The sequence below is a fragment of the Anas acuta genome, chromosome 11, assembly GCF_963932015.1.
Source record: "Anas acuta chromosome 11, bAnaAcu1.1, whole genome shotgun sequence".
In the NCBI taxonomy this organism is placed as follows: domain Eukaryota; kingdom Metazoa; phylum Chordata; class Aves; order Anseriformes; family Anatidae; genus Anas; species Anas acuta.
Genome location: NC_088989.1, coordinates 7504455 through 7531107, shown reverse-complemented (window position 1 = coordinate 7531107; position 26653 = coordinate 7504455). Strand labels below are relative to the sequence as shown.

General features: G+C 46.9%; 1 protein-coding gene and 1 long non-coding RNA gene across 2 annotated transcripts in view; both read left to right on the top strand.

The window, feature by feature from the left end:
* Positions 1 to 26653, top strand: part of SYNPR (synaptoporin) — a 90679-nt gene that overhangs the window by 25624 nt on the left and 38402 nt on the right. The gene's annotated exons all lie outside the window — the stretch shown is intronic.
* Positions 14078 to 16043, top strand: LOC137862380 (uncharacterized). Its single transcript, XR_011100214.1, has 2 exons — positions 14078 to 14590; positions 15688 to 16043. It is a non-coding gene; the product is annotated as an uncharacterized lncRNA (long non-coding RNA).

The window sequence follows — 26653 nt, the reverse complement described above, 5'->3', positions numbered from 1 at the left end:
CAGGGTTTGGAAAACACAGATTGTCCAACCCCATCTATGCTCTGTTTTGCTAGTTCACTGTCAGCACAAACCCCATCATTTCCAAGCCATTCTGTCACGGATACCTCACTGTGTGACATTTTCCTGGTGATATTTCTAAGCAGACTTTTTGTCCCCGGTAGCATAAACACCATGGACCAGGATTTCTTTTTTCTTTTTTTTTTTTTGGTAACTCAAGGCCTAGTGCTTCGTACTGAGAATAGCACCTCGCTGTGAATAAAAGCTCAGTCACAAAATGTCAGGTGGCTACGGCATCCTGCCTTTCATGCTGCTAAATTTGTCTCAGAAAGGGTGTGATGAATTAGTTCTTTGGCTAATTACTTGGACATATGTAGTCTGCTTTGTGGGTGCTTGGGTGGCTCACTTGTACTCACACAATATAAATCAAATGCATCTCCTGCTGGCTGAACACTGCCTTGAATGTAGATGGTTAATTCAGAAAATGCCTTTTTTACAAACTGCACTGTTTATCAGCTTAAAATTAACTTCTAAAATGAATTATTTACACTTATACAAAAATGTGGACAATTAGTCCAATTTATTTTGCAAATGTAAAGCAATATAAAATTGGCTTTAAAAAGACTGTGTACATAATGTGTGATTTTGTCTTAGCCAGCTTGACTGAAGAAGTAAAATCTTGATGTTGATTTGCTGCAACATAAAATAGAAATATATATAAAATTCAAACGTTACACGTATGTAATGAAAATATATTTTTTGCACACGTATGTATATATGAAGTAGTGTGTGGGTGGCCGTAGGCATCTGGACTTGAAGCATCACCTCTGAGTCTGAAATCTGTATCTTGATGGGGCAACCTGTCACTCTGCTGTGGTTTGGATTCGTGATGTGCCAAGAGCAAGCTGCATTAAGCGAGGCTGGATTAAACCTCATCTGTGCTGTAAAGGTCATTAGCAACAGGGGTCGGCCCTTTCTCCCTCTCCTTACCTGAGTGTCCACAGTTTCTTTCAGCTGGATGCTTCTGTGTAATCATCCTTAAGAGTAATCTATGGATGGAAAATAAAAACTCTTTCTGAGCTGGCTTGTGAATATTGCTATGGTGCAAGCCCTGCATTTGCAGTCATTCCTGATGAAGGTGCGCAGACATCCCAGCACTATTGTCCCAAAGTGTGTGATCCCTAAACTTCATATTTAAAACTTGGGTAGCTTGGGGAAGCCAGGCAGCAGCTTCTGCTTGCATCTGTGCCTTGTCTGCCTGCATTTTTAGCCGTGCCTGCAAGATGAGGTGGTGCTGGGCTCTAACACTGGTGCTGGAGGAGTGCTAAGCCCAGGGGAGCTCAGTGCTGGTGCTTCAGGACTGTGCCTCCCAGATACGTCGTCTCCTCTCGTGGTACCCGCTGTGTTCATACAGCACAAAAATCTCATCACAGAGGATTAGGGGGTTTAGTTCTGCACTGTGCAGTTGAACCGGTTAAGCTGCACTTGGTTTATCCACGTGCCCAGATATCTTGATGAATTCATCCCGCCCTACAGCACGTGCACCTTCTGCTGAGAATTAGATTTATATTTTTTAATTTCTGGACAAAAAGAATCTAAATAAACTAACAGAGTTGGGCAATTCATCTGGATTAATGGGGACTGACTCTATTAGCCTAATACAACACTAATCTGATTCCAAACTGTTAACATATTAAAGCCGCTTAATTATATGTTTGTTTGACACAGTGTGGTAATCCTGTATGATTTAGGGTATATTGTCACAGTTCTTGACTTGCAGTGACTCACCATTGATAAAAACACAATTAAAGCCCTTCAGTGTGGGTTAGGCACTCACTTCACCCTTTGCTGTGTTGAAATGTGGCTCATAGTAAGCACTGCCAACCATCCTCACAGCTTGTACAAGCAGGAGGGAAGGAGAAAGAAAGAGTTTCCACCTCTGTTTAATGCATGGGAGGGCAAGAGGACAAAAAGACTGGTTGCTTGTGCAGGAAACCAGTGTCTGAGCTGAGAAGTGATTCCAGGGTTCCTGAATCCCCTTTGCTGATTTAATAATATGACAAACTTCTTCCTCTGCCGATGCTGCTAATGAACCTGGGCTTCATCATAAATACAAAAATTCAATAAAGGGGGAGGTCTGGAATTACTTCTAGATTAAGCAGGAGGTCAAGGGATAAGAGGATATAGCACTTGGATGTATTTGGACAGTTGTCTGGTATCACGCAGTGTTTTCTACCCAGTCTGCAGATAGCAATGCTCCAAAAAACGAAAAGCCTCCTCACATCTGCTCACTGTGAAGAGTGGGATAATGAAATGCAAAATCAAAGCAGAACACAAGGCCTCTGCTTGTTTGAGCCAGGCTCTGTCGGAGGAGAAGATACCCACCCCGAGAAAAACACTCAGCTGCTGGTGAGTACTGCTTGTGCAAGGGGCCTCATCCTGGCTTGTGAGGAAGATGCTGCCCTGATCCCCAGCAGGAGTAGGGCCAAACCTGGGACATTTCTGCATCACCCACCACACTCCTCCATAGCGTGGTGTTTTTCTCAGCAGAATATGCAATGTGTTATGTGCTGTGGACTCAATTTCCTTGTGCGAAATACAGCATCTTTGGGGCTCTACAGAGAACCAGGAGCAGGTGCAAAATGTGTAACTCCTGATGAGAAATGAGCCCAGCACACCAGGTCACTCACCGCTGAAGATCCTGCCAGAACTGCTCAGCTAATTCCCCTGTCCTAAAACCACAGGTGGCACCTCTGCTTTTCAGTCGGGCAAAATCTCTGCTTTGTTGTCCCAAATGACAATTTTTTTTTTTACACCTTGTGCAATACCTTTGAGATTTTATGTTGCTATCAGGCAAGGTAGGGCTGCAAATCTTACACAACATCTTTGAAATCAATACAGAACAGAGGCATGGTTACCTGCAGCTTTGTACTTAATTGAAAACCTTCAGCTTTTTAACTACAACTGACAGTCTTTCAATGTTTCTTGCAGCTTGGTGGGAAGACCTTAGCTTAAGCCTGATGTAGACGATATGGGGCTTTGGTGGCCCTCCAAGGCTGAAGTCTTCCTGGAATGGGTGACATATAACGTTGTGCCTCAAAAACAAGTTAAATCATTTCTGATCTTGTGTCTCTCTCAGATTCAGCATCTGCACGGCCTAATGAAGCAAATGCAAAAAATTCAGATTTCAGGAATGGTCTTATATGAGGATGTGGACAACAACATCCCTGAACCTAACAGTGCTGCCAGTGGTAATGCCTTTGGTGGGCAATATGGGGACAGTCTCAAAGGGTTATGGTGAAATGAGGGCCACCCAGAGTGATGCTGTGAGTTCTGGGGTATTTGGCCAGGCTCCAAAGAACAGAAAGTTCTAATTTCCGTCTGATTCTGAAGGTTTTGAGTCTGCTGTTAGGTTTTGTCACCCTCTGAGGGTTTGCTTGCTTCAACAAAAGGACCTGGGGCTCATCAACCAGTAGGGAAGGTCTGTTCCCAGTTAGAGAAATTTGTATCCATGGCAGCTCAAATCAGAATAAAAAGAGAGCTTTGAGCCCCTCTGGGAGTGCCTTTCACATGACAAGGCAGTGCCTGGATGCTGCGGGAATATTTCCTCATTGATCATCTTCACAGCGTGGCAATGCCTGTGAGCTCCGAGAGCGGTGGCAGCGTGCCTGGAGTTGGTGCTGGGGGCTGCTTCTGTGTGCCCCTGCCTCCACCTTGTGTCCACCTGGCACTGCAGTGGTGGACAGTACACCACTGGGGTACAGTACCTCCTGTGATACCTTTTCTTTATTTATTTTTTCATTCCAGGTAGTTTTCTAACAGATACAGGGGTATCAGTAACTCATGTTTTGTCTCCAGTTCTCACTCTGAGCTGACTGTAGAAATGTCATGCCTGCACATAAACATATCAGACTGTTTGGAAAGATTATTTTTTTCCCACCATCTGAGCTGTTTTCTTTCCATTGCTTCCACTTCTGTGTTATTTCTGATTGACATGGGAAGTCGCTGTCCCAGCACCGTTTGCTCCAGCTATCAGGACCGTTAACTGTGCTTCTTGCAGTTACCACTTACCCTTTCCCAAGGTGCTCTTTAACCCTGTTGTTTTATACCTTCAGCCCCAACATCCTTCATGGGGATGAGTTAAATTCAATGGTCGGGTTAGGTTTTCTTTTTCTAAAAGGTGTCAGGCTGCAGGAATGGCTGCAGACATAATGCCATTGGCAGGAGCAGCCGTAATGAAAGCTTTGGTACAAGAGTGGGTCTTGTGCCATCTGATTTTGGAGGGGAAGGTGGGCATCTTTTCTGGTTGCTGGTGGTATGCGTGAAAGTCGTCCCCTTGGGAAAGAAATATCCTGATAAAGGAGCGTTTTCAGATCAGATCTGCGTTAATCAAGAAGTTAGTGACACCTGGTGGCAGGCTCTGGCCGGCTGTGGAAAAACATGAGCTTTTCTGGTGACCCAGATTCAACAGCTGCCCTTCCCTGCAGAATCTGCTGCTGTTTACTAACGAGTGCAAAAGGCTCCAAATTATGGTGCTTGTTTTCCAGGGTTTTGCAGAGAGGAAAAACCTGGTAGGTAATTGTGTGCAGTGATGGGAGCATCCCCACCAGGAGTTGTGCCCTGGCTCTGCAGGCAGGATTATGTCCCTGAGCTGTCCCCAAGTCCTTGCATTCAGCTGGTCCCCTCCTCTCCAGTCACCCAGAGCACGTTTTTTGTAACAGATGAAGAATTTGGGGAAGAACAGGCTGCAGCAGGGACTAAGCTCAGCTGAATTCTTATCCAGTTCAATTTGGATCAGTTAATTGCATACTTAACAGGATGCATAAGTTTGGTATTATTTGTATCTGGCTCATCTTACAGAGACATAAAGGAATGCATTACTGACATGACAATAGCATGCTTGCACTTATCCATACTTGCTAAACCTAAACCTGCCAGCACCTAGCTTGGCAGAATGCTTTACTCAGTTAGGGGAGTTTTGGAGTCTGTGCACAGGGCCTGCTGGGCTGACGTGCTTGGGGAGCAGCAGGTTTGGATGAGCCCCAGCTGCTCTTTGGGGCCGGCCCTGGGTGCTGCTCCCTGCTGCAGAGCCAGCAGGACGGCCTCGGGGAGGTTGTGCTGGCTGCAGGAGGGATCCTTGCTGCCCCTTGAAAAATAGAGTGGCTGCAGTTCCAAAACTGCAAAAAGAAAAAAAAAGTTAACATATTTATGAAGGCTTCTTGAAAGTAAAATTTTATCCCTTATAAGCACATCTTCTAGTCGATGGAAGTAAGTGTAGCATCATTATATCAGCGAGTGACATGAAAGGATCATTCAGTAGGTATCGCTGCTGCTGTCCTTCTCCAACGATGGTTTCACGGCAAGAGATTAACAATCAAACATGTTTCCTGAATGCTCTAAGCTCCCAGTGTTTTGGGATCAGAAGAACAGAGACTTTGCTGAATTGCGGTCAGTTCAGTTGTACTGAGGTGTCCTTCCAGCCATCATTTAATGCTTTAGAAGTATTTTATGCTTTCTGTTTAATTAGTTTCCTCTGAATGTGGTTGGATTTTGTATGTTGTCTAAATGGTTCTTCTCCAAACCGCCTGAGGTGTCAAGTTGATCCCGACAGAAATGCTGAAGCAATCAGCATTATCTGGGAGCTGTGACCACGCGGAGCTGCATCGCTGGTGCCGAGCTGCTCCTGGCTGTGACAGCTCATTATCTCTGCGTTCCAAGGCACCGTGATATCAAAGTCACTCTATCTGTGTTCTAGGGAAACCTTTTTGTTTATCCTGGTGGGTGGAAATACATTCGCGTGTGATTTTGCACGTATTGCTGTTTGTGCAGTAGAGCAACTGTGTTTAGTAAGTGGTCCAGCAGCTTGGTACTTTCACTGGTGCAGAGGCCAGTGGGGAGGCTTGTACTGCTGTGAGTTTGTTTCATGAAGTCTGTGATATTATTTATATTCATCTTTATATACCATGATATATACATTTACATATATATTACATCTTTAACAATGTGGAAGCATGGATGAAGATGAGAGCTGTTTCCAGTCCTGACGAAGTCTCTGTTCACCTCTCAGAAGCAGTCAATAAAGAGTTTTCCTGGTCTAAAATATTCGGTGATGTCTTTTTGAGCTCATCTGGATTTTGTGATGGACAAAGACAGTAATGTTAGCCACGCCAGGTGAATTTTTAAAAAACACTTACACCTGAGTGTATTTGTTGTGATCTGTGGAGTTCGTTGGAATCACTGTAAACCTTTGAAATTGTTCTGAATGTGCAGCAGGTGGTTTTGTTTATTTACCTTTTATTTATTTTTTAATGTTTAATTTCAATAAAGGTGAAAATATTAAGCATTCAAACTCACTTTTCTTCGTATTGCTCAGATGGAATATGAACATATAAAAGCCCACCATTAACTGACATTCTGTCCATCTTCTCCTTTGGGTTAGCAGACAGCCTTTCACATGCACACATCAGGAAAGTGGAGTACAGGGAAAACTGATGTATCCTTCTCTGGCTGGGAGCTGTGTTTCCTTGTGCTTATTGCAGCTGGGTCATCTTAGCAGTTGAGCTTATTTTTAATTGGAATCTCCTGGTTTTGCACAGGTGGCTCTGTTTACATTGAATCCCATAAAATGTGGTTAAAAGCAAACCAATAAGACATATTGCTCTTTTCTTACACATTAGAGGGGAACAGTGATGGAATCATAACTGCAGAGACTTTCCCAGGTCAAAAATGCTGTGTCTGGAGATGGAGGACCGTTAGCATCTGCTGTTTCAGATACCAGGTACAGAATATTTTGGATATAACATCTCTCAGCTGGAGCAGCTGATTCAGCATCAGCAGATTGAAGAGTCACAAATTTTCATTATTTATAAGAAAATTTAAGGAAAGATGTCTATTTCTCCATGCCCTGTGACAACCTTGTGATACTGACCTTTTTTAATGTACTCAGAGCCTGTAATCTGCATTATATGTGTCAGCAGATCATGGCGTGTTAGAAAAACAAACACAGATCTCTGGTTTTACCTATGCAACAACCTACTTCATGCTCCCATCAAAATCAGGGAGGGATCCCTCTTGAAGCCCAGGAGCTTGCCTGCAGCTGTGATTTAGAAAGCTACTTCAAAATAGCCACCAGTTGTGGCTGGTGCTGGGAGATGCCACTGCAGGGGAAGGATGTTCTGCTCTCAAAAAAATAAAATCTCACCCAAAAATCTCTGTCCTGTGCAGATCCCAGGTGTAATACGGTGAAATTTGCTGGCAGCCTGATCTTTCAAGGCTTGACTAAATGGATTAACCTCTTCCGAGGTGCTAGGCTGAGGAGCTCCGCTAACAAGATCTGCCTGGGTATCGAGTCCTTACTGTGATGTCTGTTGAAGCAGTAATGTGATTTATTTAGTCAGATAGAGGACATTGCTCTCCCAGCTCAGAGATGCACAGCTTAATGTGCCACAGATGTTTGTGGCGGTGAGTCAGGGCCCTGGGAAGCTTGCGAAGAGGGAGGCTTTGCTGCCAAAGCTCCTGCTGAACACCAGCTTGTGCCAGAGAGCAGCCCCAGCATCCTGGGTGGGGGGCTGTTGTGCAGAGGTTGGTCATTGGGAGGCTTCTCTGCTTCAATCTGTATTTGTTTTTTTGTTTTCTTTTTTCTTTTTTTCTTTTTTTCTTTTTTCTTTGTTTGCAATAAATTTCACCAATGAAGGAAACAATGAATAACTTTCTGAAGGTGCTGACAGTTGTTCCAGACTGGAATATTTTCCCTAAATTTTTCTTATTTCCTCAGAAACGCTTGCCTTTTTCTTCAGCAGGACAGATTCATTGCATTATGTATGTAACTTGTCATAAAAGTGCTGACAAAAGAAGTTGCCAAAGTGGCATTTATTTGCATAAATTTAGCATATAAAAACCTACTCATGATGATCTTGAGTGCAGGGAAAAGCTATTTGGCACAAAGAGCAATGATCCCCACTTGCTGTACTATGGGTTATAATTTCATCATCTGAGACAGCCAAAGGTGCATGGATTAGTGCACAATTAGTGTGTTATGAGTGATATTTTAATGGTATTTAAGGTGGTTTGAAAGGAGCCTGTGCTGCTGCAGTGAGACAGCAAGATGCTGATGGAGGAAGGTTTGCATACAACTCATCCCTTCTCGAGGTGAGCTCCTGCTCCTCGTGCTGTGATCGAGCTGAGGCTTGGCAGCAGAGCTGTAACGATTCTAGGAACTCACGATTTCCTGTGCTTGCCTCCTGTAACATCCAAAACGTGAGAAATCCCCACTCCCCTGCCCGTTCACCTGCTGCCAGTTTATCTCACCAGTGCATGTTGTCTACGAGAAAAGGATATAACAAAAAAAAAAAAAAAAAAAAAAAAATGGGACAGTTTGAAATAATTCCCTATGAGGAGAATCTGTGTTTATCTGGGAACTGCAACCACCCTAACATTAAAGGCAGGTATAAGGATGCTCTTTGCAAGGGACTAAGTACAAAGTGCTTGGAGGCAAGAAAGGAGGCAAGCTGACCTTCTCCATCAGTGAAGACTGACGGCAAATAAGTGCCCGTGTGTGAGAGGCAGGATCACACCCAGCCGTTCCCTGACAGAGATGTGCAGGTTGCCTTCAGAGTGGTCACACTGGAAGCCCAGAGGGGGCTGTGTTCATGGAAGAAGAACATAAAAAGAGCAAACATCCAGTGCTGGTTCCTCGGAAAAGTGCTAGCAGCATGGGCTCGTCTGCTCTCAGTGGCTGCTGCTGGCTGTGAAGCAGGGAGAGAGAAATCAGAGCCTGTGAAAATCCATGGCTCTGGGCATGCCGATGCCCTGGGGCTGGCCCTTTGGGGCAGAGCAGGGAGGCAGTGCCTTGTCCCGAGGGCAGTGGGCAAATTGGTATTGAGATTGTAAAGTATCTTTGGTTCAGCATTTCAACTAACCTGTGGTTCTTCCCTGTAGGCCAAGCTGGAATTCCCCTCTGTTAGTTTAAGGTGATTTTTTTTGCTCATATTTTGTAGAGATAGCAGCTGCACCTTCTCCTTCTGTGTGGAGAAGGCAGTGGGTGACCTGGGCAGGAGACAAGAGCCGAGTCGTGCACCGTTCCCTTCCTTCCTTCTCCTCCCTATAGGTTTGGAGGTGTTTTTCCTGGAGGTTAATTAACGTCTTGCTTGAACTTAATAACTGGCTCACTTCTCGTTTCTGGCTGCTGTATTCTCCCACAGCCTTCTGAGGATGCAGTGTAGATCACAGTAGAATTGAAATTAAATTTATCGTTTTCCTAAAAGATCTGTAGCCACTCCTCCTCTGTGAGCATTACATAGGAGCAAGTATGTGACCCAGAAAGTGGATTTGGGAATAGGATGCTTGAAATGAGCAATTATTTCCTCAGCAAAAGCAGTGTGGTCTTTCCAAAACCAAGCCCACACGTGGCTTTACAGAATCTCTTGTCATTTAGAGACATAGAAAGGTAATGCAGTAATTACTCAGCTTTATCCGTCCAATCAGTAACATTTTTCCCACGTGATTCAGTTATTTCTCATCCTTTTCGATCCTGAGAGTTCATTGAGGCCATCCTCCTGCCCCAAGGCAGGATCAGCCTAAACTGTTCCTGACAAGGATTTATCTAAATTATTCCTACTCTGTACCACGGTGGAGACCCATAACCTCCTGAAAAATACAACAGTGCCTCAGTAACCCCAGCTACTTATTTCCGTTCAGTTCTCAGGAACACCATGCTATGAAGATGGGAGAAGCTTGCAACAGAAGGCTGCCAGTCTTAGGGCAGCCTGCTTTGACGTGAACTGAGCTGAGGAGCTTTTTTGTTGTTTTTTTTTGTTTTGTTTTGTTTTGTTTTGGTACATAAAAAGTGCACGATAGAGTATGTCAGAAGAATTACAGTGATTCACTTACAGACACAGCCCCACAACTACTGCACTTGTTACTGCACTCTGTAATGTAGAAGCCTTCAAATGATGCAGAAAACAAACATTTCTGTGCCTAAACTCAAACGTGTGACTTGGGCCTTAATAGCAGGCAACGGTGATATTTATGAAACAACAACACAAATCCCTCTTGAGCTGTAGTGATAGATGTCATAGACATGGAGGAATATATTCTTAATTAGGTAGGTGTAATTTTCAGGTACAGATTTGCACTGCTGGGATATTTCTTCCAGGACACTGGGCTGCCACCGAGGCTCAGCTCTTGGCTTGGCTGCAGGCTTTCAGTGAGAGGCTGGCAAGCCATTTCTTCTTGTGCCTTGGTTGTAAAGGAGAAGAGTTCCTTTTTGTCTGCCGGGAGCTCAAGGCTGCTCCTTTTAATAATGCAGGGGCCCTGTTGCTGTGGTATGAATAAGGCTTTCTCTGTGCAGCGTCTGGATTCATCACTTCAAAGTTATCTCCGGATTTTTCACTCTTAGTGGTATTACCCTGCCTCACGCTTTCATTCGCATTTGCCTAATGCTGTGATGAAGAGGAGAGGCGTAGGGACAAAGTGCAGCTGCTGCTGTTCCCCTGGCAGGGGGGGCTGAGGCGAAGAGCTCATCTGCCACGAACCTCCCCTGCTGTAATCCTGACTCGGTGCTGGAACACACAGAGGGCTCTGAATGATGGTGGAGGCAACGTTTGGCTCATAAATATTTGTGTTTCATCACCACATCAGTGAAAATCTGGCAGGCTGTTACACCCAGTCAGGTCTGCCTTCGGTGACAGTAATATTTTAATTGGTTTCGCTTCTCGTGCTTATTAACCCAAGCATGATGTCTGCTTTGATGTCAAGTTCAAGAGGAAATGAAATCCTCTCCAAAATTTTGGAAAGAAATTGCTTAAATAGAAGTCTGTTTTTGTGATATTTTTTTTCAATAAAATATTTTTCCCCTGCTCTTTGCAGAAGAAAAACCTCCCGCTGCCTTTATTCATACCCCTAGTTCAGCCAGCGTGTTTACAAGGGCTGAGCGTTAAAATCAAAGCCCCAGAAGGACTCAGCTGTGACTTTGCCTGGATTATAGCAACAACAAGATCACTAAATATCTGTATTATGTTCTTACCTGCTGTAAGCTCCAGGGAATATGCAGCCTTGGCTTTTTCCTTTGCATGCCACCTCCCCTAAAACCCCCTGGCTGTTGTCCTGGTGATACATGGAGCATCTCCATTTATTTTTGGACACACGGGGGCATGCAGCAAGCACAGCCAAGCTCCAAGGCAGGGAGCAGCTCTCCCTTGCATCTCTGCCCAGCAGGAAGCCTGGCCGAGCTCACAGAAACCTCAGAAGTGACCCAGGCTTCAAAGTGCCTTTACTTTGGAGTGGCTCTCACATGCCTTTAGCATTTCTTTATATGTTTCTGCAAAGAGGATGGGGGCCTTAAAATAGCAGAGGCACTGAGGAAAGCCACATCTGCTGAAGTTGGTGCAGGAGCAATACCATGGAGGCTGCTCGAAGGCCCAGGTGAGTGGTGTCACTGGAAGGATGTGGCGGTCCCATCCCAGCATCATCTCTGGTGGTGGAGCTGGGAATGGAGAACTGGCAAAGAAATAACTTTGTTTTCCTAAGAAAAACACTCTTCAAAGAGGGGGTTGCTGAGAACTTCACGTTTTGTTAGCTTGTGAGATTTCTGAACAAATTCCTCTGCATCAGATGCCTCCAGGGCTGCTGCTGCTCAGCCGTGAGGAGGCACCAAAATAACCACGGCTGGCAGCAAGGCCAGCCTCGCCAGAAGGAGTCCTGGACGTGACAGTCTCAAAGCTTCTCTGCTTTCCTGAGTCCAAACCTCAAAACAAGGGAGGGAGCAAAATTGTTTTGCTATAGTTCTTTAATTAGCTAAAATCTTGATTCAGTGCAGCCAGCCCAGCTTGGAATGGATCGACTGAACTTCACCCTGCCAGGATAATTGTGCTCCAGAGAAACAAGGAGAAAAATACAGAAGCAGCCAAAGATTTCTTCCAGGGTGTGAATACCTGGCCTTGGGTTGGCCACGCCAGGCATCTCCCGAGGGAACTGCATCTCGGTGTCTGTACTAACATGGGAACGTAATGTCAACAGCGGGCCCTAGGCATGGCCTCGGGAAATTTTATACTCAATTTTTAATTATATGCCCTGTAAATAATAGCCTGTTTCCCCCATCGCCTCCCAGCACTTTATACATGCAAAGGTGAGGGCAGATTGTGACCTCTGTTCGATTTTGTGTCGACTAGTTTTAGCCACAAACAGTATCAATTACCCTAAAGCTGACTGGATGTGTTTGTATTTTAGTAACACTGCCTACAAAGCCTCCTTTAAGCCTGTGTACATCTGAGGTTATGTACTGCACAACATTGTCAAGCTTTGTCACTGACAACCCTACTACAGCGGATTTTTCTTTCTTTTTTTTTTTTTTTTACAAAAACAAGGAAAAGAAAAATTAAGAAAATCACTAGAGGCTTCATGATCAGCTGAAATAAACATGAGACTAGTGATTTTTTTTTTTTCATTTTCCCACTCATTCCTTCCTGAGGTACAGAGAAGTACTTGCAGTTTTGGTTAATCCAAGGCATGGGCCGTGGTGTCACCTGCTGGCAGTGACCTGGCTGACATTTCTAAGCCTGCCCCAAATTGCCTGCTGCAGATGGGAGGATGTCACCTCTGAGCTGGGTGCTAAAGTCACAGCTCAGGTAAGAACCAGCAGCCCATTTATGCCTGCAATTATTAATTTTAACAGAAACTGGCAGGCTGGAAATGCAAAGATCTTTCCGGCATTAAAACATCTTCAGGCAACAGTGGAACTTTGCAGAGCTCTATAAAACCTATCAGCTCTAATGAAATCACTCTCTTTGATCCCAGTCTCTGTTTTGGTTTTCTACAAAATTAAACAAAACTATGCAAACATCATAAAAGAGAATCAAATTGTTATATTACAAATAAAGAGGCTTTTTTTTCTTTCTTATGGAGCACGTTCTTATGAAAGTTGAATTTAAAAATACTTGCACGATACAAGAGGAGCAAATGGGTACGTTCGTTATGTGGGTTTGCAGCTACAAGGTGATTCTCAGTTTTTAAATGTCACATTGGATATTCTTTGGTCCTTTTTTTTTTTTTCCTAACTGGTGAGATACCTCTTCAAAATAAAAAAATAAAAAAGGCAGTCATATGAGACAAAATGTGAGCTGCAGGTACAAGGCAAAGAGATCCCAGGCTGCTCAGTGTGTTCCCCAGCCCAAAGGTCCTGGCCCTGTACCTCTGAGCCCCTGTGCTGGGTGCCTTTCCTGCCCACTGCAGGAGACAACACCAGGAGAGGGAGGCTCTGCGGGCATGGAGAGCATCATGGGGGTGAGAATGGGCGCAGGCTGCGTGAAACTGCCCCACAGAATAGCACCTGTGTGCCCCCTTCACAAGCTCCTCCTGGATGGCCAGCTATGCCTGGATAGTACCTGAGCAGGTATCGTGCCCATCACATTTAATGTGATGATAGGCACAGCCAAGTGACAGCTATGCTCTGATCTTAAATCTGTCCAGGCCCTGGGGTTCTCTGGCTCCTTGATGCTTCTCAGGTAGCAGTTTGTGTGTGTTTTATTTATCGCCTGATGACAGGCCCCAGTTTTGCAGTAACAAAAAGGCTGCTCTACGCTTAAATAATTAAATAGTCAAACAGCTTCTGAGCAGGCACTGAAAAACTGTCTAAGCTAATTGAGCATTTATGATTATCATGAGAATTTGCTTCTGCCGTTCAGGTATTTTGCTGCACAACCACCATATGTGCTGCCACAAGCAGATTTTGCAGGTATGTGTGGGCTACAGTCACGAATTGCTGTACAGTAAAACCTGGGGGTGATTTGAACCAGGTTCAGCCTTGGTCATGGACATCAGGAGGTGTTAGCTTTGTAATGCTGCTTGGACCTTGTCTGGCCTTGCTTCATTTTATGTAGGGTGCTAGTATTTTGTGTCCTTCTTGGTACGGGGCTAGTTCTTCCATATGGTTTGTGAGTTTATTGCTCATAATTTATGACTTTTTAATGAGACTTGCAGCAGACCTGGAGATAACATGTAAATCAAATGAGTAAATGTAAGTATTCTATGAAATGAGCCCAGCAGAGCTGGACCACCACTGCCCATGCCAAGCACAGTCACAGTTAGACAGCAACCAGCCAGCCAGCCAAAGAAGTGGATCTAATGTTAGGATAATATAATGCTGCTCCTTCCAGCAGTAATTTGTTTATAATCATTTGGGGAGCAGGAACAATATCCATCTTAATGTTCTGCCTGACTCTGTTTGAAGAAGATAGCTGCACGCCAAATTGTTTAGTGCACGATAAGGGGTGAGGGAAGTTCAGCTGCAATCTAAAAGATGCTCGAGTGTTGTGCAAAGCAGGAGGAGGAACCCAGCCACACCTGGCCTGGCAGCTTGAAATAAGCCCACCAGAGCTGAAGGTCTAACTCGGTGCAGGTGATTCCAGGCCAACCAGGCTGAAATTTTAAGAGACCATCATTAATCCCATCTGCAGAGGCTTGTTGGGCTGTGGCTTTCAAGGGAGGAGCAGCAGTTTTGTACCTAGTGGCTGGTATGGATGGAAGCTGAGCAGGCAATGTGTGTGTGTAAGTCAGACCTAAAGCTGGTCCTTGCTGGTGGCTTCTTCTTCTGCAGCATGTGAGTAAATGGAGATGTGCAGGGTAGGACTCAAAGTGTGCACGAGGCAAGCCAAAGTAGCCAGTGAGTAAGGGGATCAGGAGCTCTTAGGGTAATTAAATTGTGGTGCGTAATCTGCCTGGGCCATTATGTAGCCAGTGGAAAGAGGCTGGTGGCTCCTTGAGGTAATTTAAGAGTTGGCTTTGATGTGGAGAAAATATCTGGAGCCATCTGGTTTCCTGTAAGCATCCTCTGGGGAGGTGCAGGAGCAGCCTCACCAGCACAGCCTGGCTGTGACCCCACAGGGGACCCTGAGGCCAGGCTCTGGTTGTGAGCTGCTGCTTCCCAGCCTGAAGGAACAAGGGTGGTGGTGCACAATAGCCAAGTAGGTGTGGGGTATGGCAGCTGCCTCGTGGGGAAGAGAAGCAGTCCTTCCATGCTGGTTAGACCTTGGGAAAGCATCCTGTTTTGGGCTTTGCCTTCAAAAGAAGAGGTAATTGGGGAAGCAGAGCACAGAAAGGCACACCAAAAATATTCTGAGAATAGAGGCTGTGAGGGGAAAAAAGTTGTATGACTAAGGCTGTTCAGTCTTGAGAGGTGGGAACTGCAAGGAGATGAGATTGCTGTGGATGGGTTCTCCAGGGCTGCTACAGAAAGGAAGGGAATGGACAGTTTTTTACATACTTGGTGGTAGGAATGAGCAGAAATGATATTAAGGGATGTATAACTTAAATATGAGGGCTGAGAAACACTGGAATGGATTTGCCCCAGGAAGCTGGGGAATTGCAGTTGCGGGGGGTCAGAAGTTGGACAAACATCTGCCAGAAATGGCACAGCTGCCCCTGCCTTGGGCAGGGCAAGAGCTTGCCTGGCCTCTGCTTGAGGACCCTGCCAACCCTCTTTGCTGGGTGATGTTAAAAGCAAGTTCTGCACAAAAACAAGTCAATGCGGTGCCTTTTCTCTGCGAGGAAGGAAATGCAGGTTGTGCCTGGGAGGCAGGGATGTGGTGCAAAGTAACTGTGGCAAGGGGCAAAGTGTGACTGAGACATAAAACCAATATAACTACAATTTCCTTCCTGCTCTGTAAGTATTAATAATAGATTTATTTTTTTTTTCAGACTATCAAGATCGCCGGCTTTATTCTATGCCGTCACCTAAGCCATTAATGCACTGTGCTCAGAGCTGTATCTTGCAGGCCTTTTCTCTTCCCTCTCAGGAGAGGTTTTCTTATGAAGTGCCATCGTAGGAAGCGGGGCCAGGTGCTCTGGTACGATGCATTACAGTTCTTCATAAGCAAGTTCCCCTGTTTCTGGAACAAACAGTGACTTTCCACATAAGACTCCTCCGCTTCCCTTCCCGGCAGCAGGCAGACCTGCAGGGTGACTGATTTTGATGATAATAAAGAAAAGCACACTGTGTGTGCACTGGGGAAATAATAAGAAAATGATATCTGAGTGGTTTGGAGTGGGGTTCTTAGGACCTGCATCCTCAGCTGGGGTTTCTCAGTGCTCCTTCCCCGCTGCTCTGTTGCTGCCCATCAGCTGGACGTCTCCTCAAGCAGCCAGGCCTTGGGCAGTTGGTTCCAGGAGCACGTCAGCAAAGTGCAATAAGAAAGTTAGGGATTGTTATGACAGACAAAGGCTTTGGGATTGTATAGGGCAAGCAGGCAGGTTTGGGGATTATTGTCCCTCCTGCATGAGGTGCAGTGAGCTGAGAGCTGGAAGCCGTGGTGGTCACTGGTGGAGGTGCTCACTGAGGCTCCTGGCGTGGGCGGGTGGATGTACCCTCAAACAGCCCTGCTTTACTGCCTTGGGGGGGGCTCCTACAAGCTCTCTGCTCTGAAAATCAAAGCTAAATAAAGCCTGGAACACTGTGTCTGTTCAGAAGCGTTTCTCAGCTGCTGAGAGGCTTAGCTGCAAGCCTGGCCAGGGGAGTGTCAGTGAGGTCTGTGATCTCAGGGCTCTGATCAAAGCTTGCTGATTTGCAAGGTCCTTTTCTAAAATCAGTGATGGGAATTAAACAGGCTTTGCTATCTGCCCATCGTGGAGATGATTTGGAATTACCCCATGTCCTCAACTGCAAGAAGCCCAGGCTGGCAGTGCTGCCAGCAAGAGGCAGCCCCACACATGGGGTCTTCCAGGTTTTGGGAAGGCAGTCAGAGCAAGGAAACCCGGGCTTGGCATTGGCTTGTTAATGCCTGTGCTTGTGACTTCTAGACAGAAATGTGCTGTGTGACTTTTGCATATTAATGGACTTGCAGATTGGGCAGTCATTTAGAATTCAGATGCTGCTGAAAATACATACTTTTAGTTTTTTTTACTTGGTGTCAGATATGCTGAGGGTAAACAGCTCTGCCCTCTAGTGCTGTTTGGCAAAGCTGTTAAAACCAAGCACGTTGGTGATGCTGGGAAGGTGCCTGACCCAGAGCATCCCTTGGAGCATGCAGACCCCTGGGGATGCACAGGGAGGGCTCTGTGGAAGGGCTGGGACCTGGCAGCCCCAGCTGCTGGCATGAGGTCCATCACACAGCGTGGCACGTGGCACACCCTCTGCACGGCACCCACGAGGTAGCATCTCCATTTTCCCTCAAGCAACCCCACGGAGCCTGATATTTGCTTTCCCATAATGTTTATTATGCCTTTGAGAGGCATGCAGAAGAGCTAAATGATGAGCAGCCATTTGAGCAGCTTGGCTCTTTCGGCCCCATAAATAATGAATCCACTGGTGTGAGAAAACACACGCCCAGACACAAACCCATGCAAAGCCTTGCAGATGAAAGGGAATAAGAGCACAGAAGCTAGAGATATGAGCGCAAAGTCCTGTGCCGATAATTTAGGATCTGCTTCTTGGAGACAGAAACTGTCAGCGAGTTAGGAGTTAATTGCCTCAAGGGGAGACGAGCACTTAGAGATGCCTGGGAGTGCTAGCTGAGGTTTGAAGTGATGGCTTGCTACCTGCCTGGCTTCTGGGGAGGGCAATTAGTTTGAGCAGGATGTTTGCTTTATTGTCTGCAAGTCCTGTCTTAAGCATCAGCTGAAATAACTCGGCTGTGAGTCAGCTTGTGTGTGCGCTGGCTCCCTGATCCTCAGCAAGGTGCAGAAATAAATTTTGAATTTGCTGGCTGGCTTCAGCACAGTTGAGCTGGGTGGTGTGGCTTCAAAGAGCCTGTGTTTCTGGAAGTTTTCTTTTAAGAAATAATAAATAAGCAATACCTGTGTTGCCTCAGAGAGTACGTGCAACCTTTTGTGAACACCAGGTTAGCCCCAGCACCCAGAGTTGCTGCTCTGGAGGGATGAGGATTGCAGAGAAGTGCCTTGCATCAGGGGCACAGCACGTCCTGTGCTAATGGCAGGGAAGAGCTGGCTGCTTCTGCTGCACTGGAAATAAACCAGGCAAGCACTGTGGTGAGAGAAAACCAGGTGTCTGCAAACCTCCACTGTAAGGTAAATGAGATGCGGGGGGCTCACCTGGGCAGACCTAGCGATGGCTTGCTGCCTGGAGAACAGCATCTCTGTGATATCTCTGTTAATTTATCTTCTGGAAAAGAGCAAAGAAAACCATACTGGTTTGCAATTAGTCCTTCAAACACGAGTGCTCCTGGACAGCCACTGGGAGCACGCAGGCGGTGGTTTGATTTATGAAATGATGAGATTTCAATTCTCTGATCCGTCTTAGCTTGATCTCTCCTGATAAGAGCTAGGGCATTTTCATAAAGTTTGATCATCGGCTCGCAGCCTTGTCTCACATGCTTCACGATTCAGCTCCCAAGATGAGATTATCATCTTGTGGAGCTGGGAATTTGTTTAGGGAGGGATGGACAATCCAATTTGGAAGCACTTTACCCCTCGGTGGGTAGTGATGGCATGGGGGAATCTCATGCAGAGCTTCAAGATACTGAATTTCAGAGCTTAATGGGGGCTTGTGGCTTTCATGTTGGCATTGAAACCAGAACTACTTGACTGCTGCATAAATAGCCCACATGTGGGGTTGGCTGCTTTACTAGTCAACATACAGTAATTTTTTTTATTTATTTTTTCCCTGAAACCTATGTTTTCTATAAGTCCTGATTGGCTGTATTTTCCAAGTTGATTTCTGAAGCAAATGAAGCCTACAAGATCACATTATTTGAACTCCCTCCTCCTTCCTGTGGATTTTAGCCCTGTTAGCCTGTTTAACCAAATTTGACTGTGGTTGCAGGTGTGGTGGCCCAGGTGGCTTGGTTGAGCAAAGAGCTGTCAGTGCCTCTGGAGAAGGAGAGGCTGCTGCAGAGGGTTCCTGCCAAAGGTGTGACAAATGCAAGTGGGGAAGAAGGAGAGACTGGAGGGGGGAAAAAAAAAAAGCATTAGTAATTCCAAAGCTGGTGAAAAGTTCAGCCAGAGCTGCTTCTTGGTAACTGTCAGATCCCTCCTCATCCCTCTTTATCTATTCTGTGTAAAGATAAAAGCTCAGATGTAAATGCAAATAGAAGGTAATTTTGCAGAGCATCGTTCCTACAAGCGCTACATTCATTACAGGATGAAATAATATAATTAGAGAGATAATAGCAGAGAGAGGGAAACGGAGAGGTGTGAGCAGAAAGAGAGCAAATAAGTTTACAGCCAAGTTTCATAACGAAACAGAGAGCTAATGAGGTGGAGCTCATCTAGATGGCAGCAGCAGGCACTGCTTTTCTACCAAGAGAAGTGATGTGCCTGGAGAATAAAAGAGTAAATTGCTAGGCTAGTGGATGGGGTAGAAAGAGCTACAAAGAGCCACCAGTAGTAGCCTGGAACAGCTGGGGTGTGATGGATTTATAAATACTCATTCAGAAGGAGTTCCTGATCCTGGGCAGCTCACTTAAGATCCATTTGCTGGAAGTGACTGGCACGGAGCTCACAGGTGAGAGCTTGCGTGCACTGCGTGAGACTGGGCAAACTGGGGTGCTGCTGGGGGGTTCCTCACATCAAGAAATAATAACAAATGCTTGAGTTTCATATTCACAAAAATGTGCACAAGTCTAAGGACAATGAGCTGACTTGCACAGACACCTTCTGATGCTTGGACAAGGACAGTCTCCTGCGCTCCAAAGGGAAGTTCCACCTAGAGGACTTGTGCGGCTGCCTAACGCAGAACTTAAAAAATGCACCATTCCCCTTCGTTCACAGGGGAAATACAGTACCTCAGCACCTGACCCTCCTGAAGTTGATGTTCAGAAGACCCCTGCTGCTGCTGATTCTGGTAAGATATAGCCAGAGGAAAAAAAGGATAATGCTGCTTTCTGTCATGGGCATGGCTGGTTTTATTGAGTGTTGGGATTACACGAGATGCCCTTGTGACCTTCCATGGTCAACGTGTCTTAGAGCTGAAGAGATAGGGCAGTGCATGACCAAGAAAGCGGCCATTTGCTTGAGCATCCCTTAGAGAGGTGGAATCTTTCACCAAATGGCCAACCCACTACTGCTGAGGGAGCTGGAGCAGTGGGATGCCCCACATCTGGGAGAAAGCCTTCTGCTAAGAGCTGGCTGAAAACTTTTAGTCATATGTGGCCTGCAGACTCACCCAGGCATACAAGATTTGCCAAAGGAAAGGCTCCCTGCTCAGCTGCAAGCACAACAGGCCTTGCATTCTGTGCAAACCCTTAATTACAGCCACCAAGGAAGGCTGATGACTTCTTTGATTGAACTGTTAAATGAGAAGATGATGGCAAGGCCTATGTTTTGCTTTTGCATCTAAAATCCCACTGCTAATTAGGTGCTATTGAAGCAGAAATGCACTTTTCCTTTTCCCCTGGCCAAATCATCAGCCGAAATGCATTTTTACCCATTCACCTACAGTACTTTAATCTGAGGAATAGTGAGACCTGAAGCACGCTTTCTTGCATGCTCAAACCAGATTTTTGAAGATTTGAAAGTTATACTTTAAAAACTTGATTTATGTAGTGTTAACGTGGCCTGTGCTCTCCTCTTCCAGGTTCCTCCCGAAGGACCTGTGGTGATTGATGAACACATTGTGCCACATCAGGGGGAGCAGAGGACAGCCTGGGACTCTCATTCCCCCTTCTCTTTGGGGGGTGAAGAGCTGACAGAACTAAATGGACATGCCACAGGCACTGGAGACTGGGGACACAGAGGAAGAGCAGAGCAGTGTTTGAGGCACCAAAGGACTGCTACCCAGGGATGTACATCTGGATAAGAGTGATTGCTTTATGAGAGTGATTGCTTTGCCATGTCTCCTCGAGGACCTGGCTGAGCATCCCAAGAGGAGGCATTTGCTGTCAGCTCCAGCAGAGGCAGGCTGGCCTGTACCCCCTTGTCTGCTGTGGTGCTCTGGGTGTCTGCACATGGTGTCCCCTCACCAGTGCTTCTTCCTCTTGCCCACATATTTGGCAGCTTCACTTTCCTTTGCCTTTTCCTCTACTCCTGTACTTGGACATCGTTAGAGAACTGTGCAGGGACAGTTCTTACCCATGGTAATGGGCTTCCTTCAATCCTGGTACTTGAGCCTTTCCCTCCTTCATCCTTTCTATGTCCTGCAGATGTGGAGGCAGGCCCCAGAAGGTGGGCTCTGTCCCCTGACCCCAAGGCCAGGCACTGGCAGTTCAGTGCCACCACCAGCAGGGCTAACCTTGGCCTGTAGCACAGCTTCTCTGCAGCTCTGAGGCTTACTGGACAAGGAGGGCTGTCAGCCTGCAGGTTCACTTGCACAAACATCAGTGAGAAAACGAGAACTACATCAGGCTGTGTTTATTTTAAATCTTTGGGGCTGCTGGCCCCAGCCCCAGGGGACACCCAGATCTCCAGGCTGGGCTTGCCGGGAGCAGCCCTGGTTTGTGTGAGAGCACGGAGGGACTGTGCAATGACATAAATGAGTTTCCTTCCTCTCATCTCAACTGGGAAAGCAAAGGTGGTGCTGCTGCTGCTTGGTGGCTCTCCCAGGAGTGAAAACACTCAGCTGAAGCCATCTCCTGTGGCTCCCCTGCAGGCACGGGGTGCCGCTGGAGTGTTTTGTGCAGTTTTGTGCTCTGGGCTGTGCATCAGTTGCAGCCAAGCAAGCAGCTGAATGGGTGCCGAGCTGCTCTAGGTGTGTGTGGAAGCCCTAGGAGAAGGGTTTAGTATTGTTTCCTGTTCTCTGCAGCTCTGTCGGAGGGCAAAGCTGGGGTCCTGGGCTTGCAGGGGAAGCAGCTGCTGGCCAGACGCCTGTGTTGGATGTTGCATCCTTTCCCATCTGCTCCTTGCCTGTTCTCAGCAGTTTCTGTGCGTGCCCACCAGAGAGCATCCCTGGCACAGGGCTGGTGTCTCCAGAGACGGAGCTGGGGATAGCAGGGCTGGGTGTGAGACCAAAGCCACCTTCCTTCACTATTTCCAGCCCTGTCGCCTCACCCAAACCTGAGCTGGGTAGAAGTTATAGCCCTGCTGTGTGTCCTGGGCGAGAGAAGCATCCCGCTGGCAGGAGGATGTGCCGCTGTGTGGAGTCCTGCGAGAGCCTGGCTCTCCTGCAGCAAACACCATTTCTTTTAATGATCATTCATCTCAGTTTCTTTGCTTGAATGTGGAATTCGGTGCCCTGGCACGGTCTTGTGTGTGAGATAAATACCTAGTGCTTGGTGTCTGGGGAAGGCAGAAACCCCTGCTTTCCGTGCACCCGCAGCCTCTGCAAGCATCACCTAAACTTCAGCGCCAGCCTGAAGTCCTGGGGTGGGCAGAAAGGTTGGGTCTTAGAGGTGGGGTTCAGCTGTGTGATGTTAAATATCTCACCTCAGCTCTCCTCAGGAGGCAGAGATGGGCAGGAGCTGTCCTGCTGGGGGCAGTCACCTCCATCCCCATGCCCTGTGCTCAGCTGGAGCACATTCCTGCAGGTAGCTGTGGGTCAGAGGGATGTGGCCCTGCTGAGCTGCGGCCCCAGCTCTTGTGAGATAGGCTTTGAAGGAAAGCTGAGGAACGAAACAACTCAGCTATTTTTATCCTTGCACCAGCCCGGGGATTTCAATTGACAGGATTAGTTATGAAGCCAATATTATGAGTTTAACTATGAGTGAAATAACACAACTTCTGTGGGAAGCGGAGTAAAAGAGGCAATTATGCAGTAGTTTAATAACAGCACTCTGCTGGCTGGGAAGCTGAAAACTTACAGTTGACAGTAATTAGATTTTTTTTTTTCATTCTTCCTGTTAAATAGCTACAAAAATTACAATAGAAATTAATCTGATTCACTCCTGTTCCGTGCTGTTTTCATCATCCAGTTCGTGCCCACTTGGCTTTCAGGTTATTTTTGTTCTATGTTTTTCTAGTCTTTGGTATTTTAGAAGTGCAGAAACAGTACTTAATGTTAAAGACATGGAAAGCAACAAGAAAAAGCAGGCTGGGGGAGTGGGCAGTAACCCCATCAGGAATACAGGAGGTGTTTGGGTGGATGGTGAGGGCTTTCCAAAGGGAGTTGCCAGGAGTAGCAGCCAGACTTCTAACCAGTCATGCTTAGTGGGGTGGGAGATGCCTGGCAAAGAGCTGGGCTTAGACTAGTTTGGGCAAGGTCCTGTGTGGTCTCTGGGGTCTGCAGGGCCTCTTCTCTTCCTAGTCTTTGCTGCAGAGGGTGCTGGCAGCTCATCTCCCTGCTGTCTCCATCCCAAGTGATGCTCACCTGTCAGCTGCCCTGTTTTTGAGCACTGTCCTCTTCTTTTTCATGTATAGGCATGGCATGAGAAAAAAACTTAATGCTCAAACCTTGAATTACTTTAGCAACTGTGTACTTCCAAAATTGCAGGGTGGAACTTGATGAGCCAGCAAATGTGTGACATTTCGGCTGCTTATGATCGTAGCTTGAAAGTGCTGCACAGCATGAAGGAAAGAGCTCTCAGGTTTGCTGTCATCATTGAAAGCTCAGGATGGGATATTTGCTTGGAGGCTAAAAGTATTCTTCCTCGTGCTTTCATTTGTTTTATAATGCAAAAGAGCCAGGTATGATTAATGACATCCTGGTCCTGATGTTGTGAAGTGACACAGGATTGAACGTAGGGTTGGGCTTTGTAGCTCTGATGCCTGGCAGGATCCCTGACACGTGTAATAAATATTTTCTGCAGAAGCACACCCAACCTCACAGCAGAGCATCTCATTTCTTTTCCTCTGCTGTGGTGGGAGCAGCTCAGTTCAGCTTCACACTTGTGCTTTAGCTTTAAAACACTCTGGAGATGCCCAGATCCATTAGAGGGGTAAAGGCCACCTCCAGGTATGTTGCAACCCCATTTGCTTCTGCTTCTCCGCAGAAATACGCTGTGCTCTTGGCAGATGCAAATGTTCCAGATGGTATTGTGAAAAGTGCAAATTAGAGATTTGATTCCAGCTTATCTTCACTTTAATGAATCCTGTCCAGTTCTCTAGCAGAGCTGTTTTTTAAGGTGCCTTTAAAATGCATGTCACCTTCTTTCTGCTACCCCTAAATTTGCATTGGCTCATCCCTCTGTCACTGGGCAGAGCACTGCTGGGCACCGCAACCTGCCATCCAACCTGCGTGCCTTCCAGCACGTCATTCTGCTGCTCGGACAGCCTGCAAAGGCTGGATATGATCCATCCATAAGGGTGTCCAGCTGTCCTGGTGCTGGGGCCAGGTGCCAGTTTGGGGACCTCACAGTAGGCTGGGTGGATGAGGTGATGAGTGGCTCATGGGGCTGCCAAGGTGTGCAAGGTCCTCTTGCAAAGCCAAGGTGGAAGAGCCAGGAGGCTAAAAGGAGTCACCCTCTGGGTTGTCCCCTACCTGGATCTGGATTTGGTTGGGGAGGTGGGGAGGGAAGAGCTGTCACCTCCTCCATTAGCTCCATCTGGAATGGCACATGTGCTCCTGGCCGTGTGCTGTGCTGATGCTCACACGGTGCCCCAGTCACCACCCTGCATTAGCTTATTCCAGCATATTTCCATGTTACAAAATTAGATCCATTTTGCAAATTGCTGCTGCACTAGTAATTGAATTGAAGGGTGGTGGTTTTTTTGTTTTTCCACTTTTTTTTTTTTTTTTTTGCACTGGAGTAAATCAGGAATAAGTCAACAGAATCAAGCCCTCTGTGCTTTCAGCAACATGCTCATTTAAATTGGATGCAAGAGGGTGTCTGTGTTTACATTTGGCCTGCCAAGAATCTCTGTTTCAGAAACTGGCTTACATAATATGTCAAAATTGGTTTACTCATTAGCATTGCAAACAGCGTGAAACAAGGCGCAGATTGATAAACTCGCAGCAATATTTGCATCCAGAGCCGGGCGGCGCAGGGGGAGGGGAGGTTCATTAGGAAGCGTTCCATTTCCATGGGAAAAACAAACGGCCTCCAGTTAGATCTCAGACTTTGTTAATTTTCTGCCTTCCCAAATTTAAATAGAGGTTGAGAGGGACATGTGAAAAATCTCTGTTGGCAAACGGGCAGCCCTCGTGAGTATTCCCTGGGCTGGTGGGTTATCTGCAGCGGCTGCTTCAGGTATGTTGTCATTACAGCACAGCTGGGATGGAGGCTCTGATAGTGCTAATTAGGTCCTGCGAATGTGGCACGGGCACTGATGTAGCTGCCTGCTCCTGCTTTAGCCTAGCCAGGCAGGTGTGATGCAGCCACGGGCAGAGCTGAGGACCGTGGTGCTCTATGCTGAAAACCTTCCAGCTCAGGTCCTGCGTGGTGGGATGTGTAAAACAGGGCTGCTGGGGTGATATGAACACCTGTACCAAGAGCAAAGCAGCACAGCAGTAAGAGGGTCTAAGTGTTACCCTGTGCTTTTGGGCTCCCTCCTTGCCCTTCCCATCATAGCAAGTGGGCTTTAGGCATCCTGTGCTGGGGGATGTAAGGGGAGATGGCAAAGTGCAGCTGGGAGAAAAACAGCCCTGTCTCATGTTGTCCTCCTGAGGATGCCTCCTAATTCTGCTTCTGTCCCAGTGGAGGAGGATTTTCTCACTGGGCTGCAGCCCTTGCTGTCACTGCATCCCTTCCAGCTGCTCTGGCCAGGAACCTTCTGCAGGCAGGGGCTGAGTCTCCTTAGACCCTGGAGTGGCGCAGCAAAGCTGGCAGAAATCTGCTGGATGTGTACAGCTCTGCAGTGGTATCTAAAGGAGTTTGGAGCTCAAATCCCATGAAGCATCTTAGTTTGCTCTGAAACTCCCAGCTTAATCAAAAGTGGAAAGCTCTGATACAGCACAGAGAGATGTGTCCTAGCAGTGCTGACACTGGCAGAGCCTGGTTTTATGCTTGGCGATGTAAAGTGTCCCATCCAATATTTCAAATGAAGTTTTCCAAAGGAATCTAATAAAGCCAAAGCAAGCACCAGTGCTGCAGGGCCTGCTGCATCCCAAGGAGAGTTTTGCCATATCAGCAAGCACCAACATATCTGCTGTCAGCAGTGTTAGACCTGATCCATTCATGGCGTGTCACGGTTTGGGATGAAAAAAAAAATCAAGCCTGGGTCTTCTTCCATCACGGAGCCTGTGTTGCAGCGTTGTTTGAAGGAGCTGTGGGACAGGATAGGGTATCACCTGCTGCCACCCGTCATGCTCTGGTTAAACCTGCGTCCTGCTCCCTTATGTCCTGTGCAGGTGGTACCCAGGTGGGCAAGTGTTTTAGAGGGCCAAGGTCTGGCAGCTCCCAAGGGCATCTCTGCAAAGCTATTTTAATGGATGTTTCTTGAGGTTTTCCAAAGATTTCAGTGAGTTTTTAAGTAGCAACAATAGTGTAGCTGTTGATAATCCAGGGGTGAGGTGGGGAGGGAAGATAAAGTGATCCCACCAGAGAAGGAGGAGGGGTGCTTGCATTTCACTTCTGGTCACGCCTTGCAGCAGGAGGCTGGTCTGTGTGAGATGCAGCGAGTTTCAGGGCCAGCTGTAGACCTGAGCACAATGCAGAAGATCGTGGTTGTCTGATCGGTGTGGCTGTGACTCGGGTGGGCAGTGGGCACAGCAGCAGGTGGATGCCTTCCCCTCCGTTCAAACACACCAAGCTGTGGAGCAGCGCCTCAGCATCTCTCCCTGGAGAACTCCCTCGGCACCGTGATGTCTCCTCGCAGCACTGGCTGGCAGCGAGCTGCCTCTGCTGGAGAGGCAGGGCCGTGGTGCCAGAAGGGACATCTGGCAGTGTGGCGATGTGGCTCC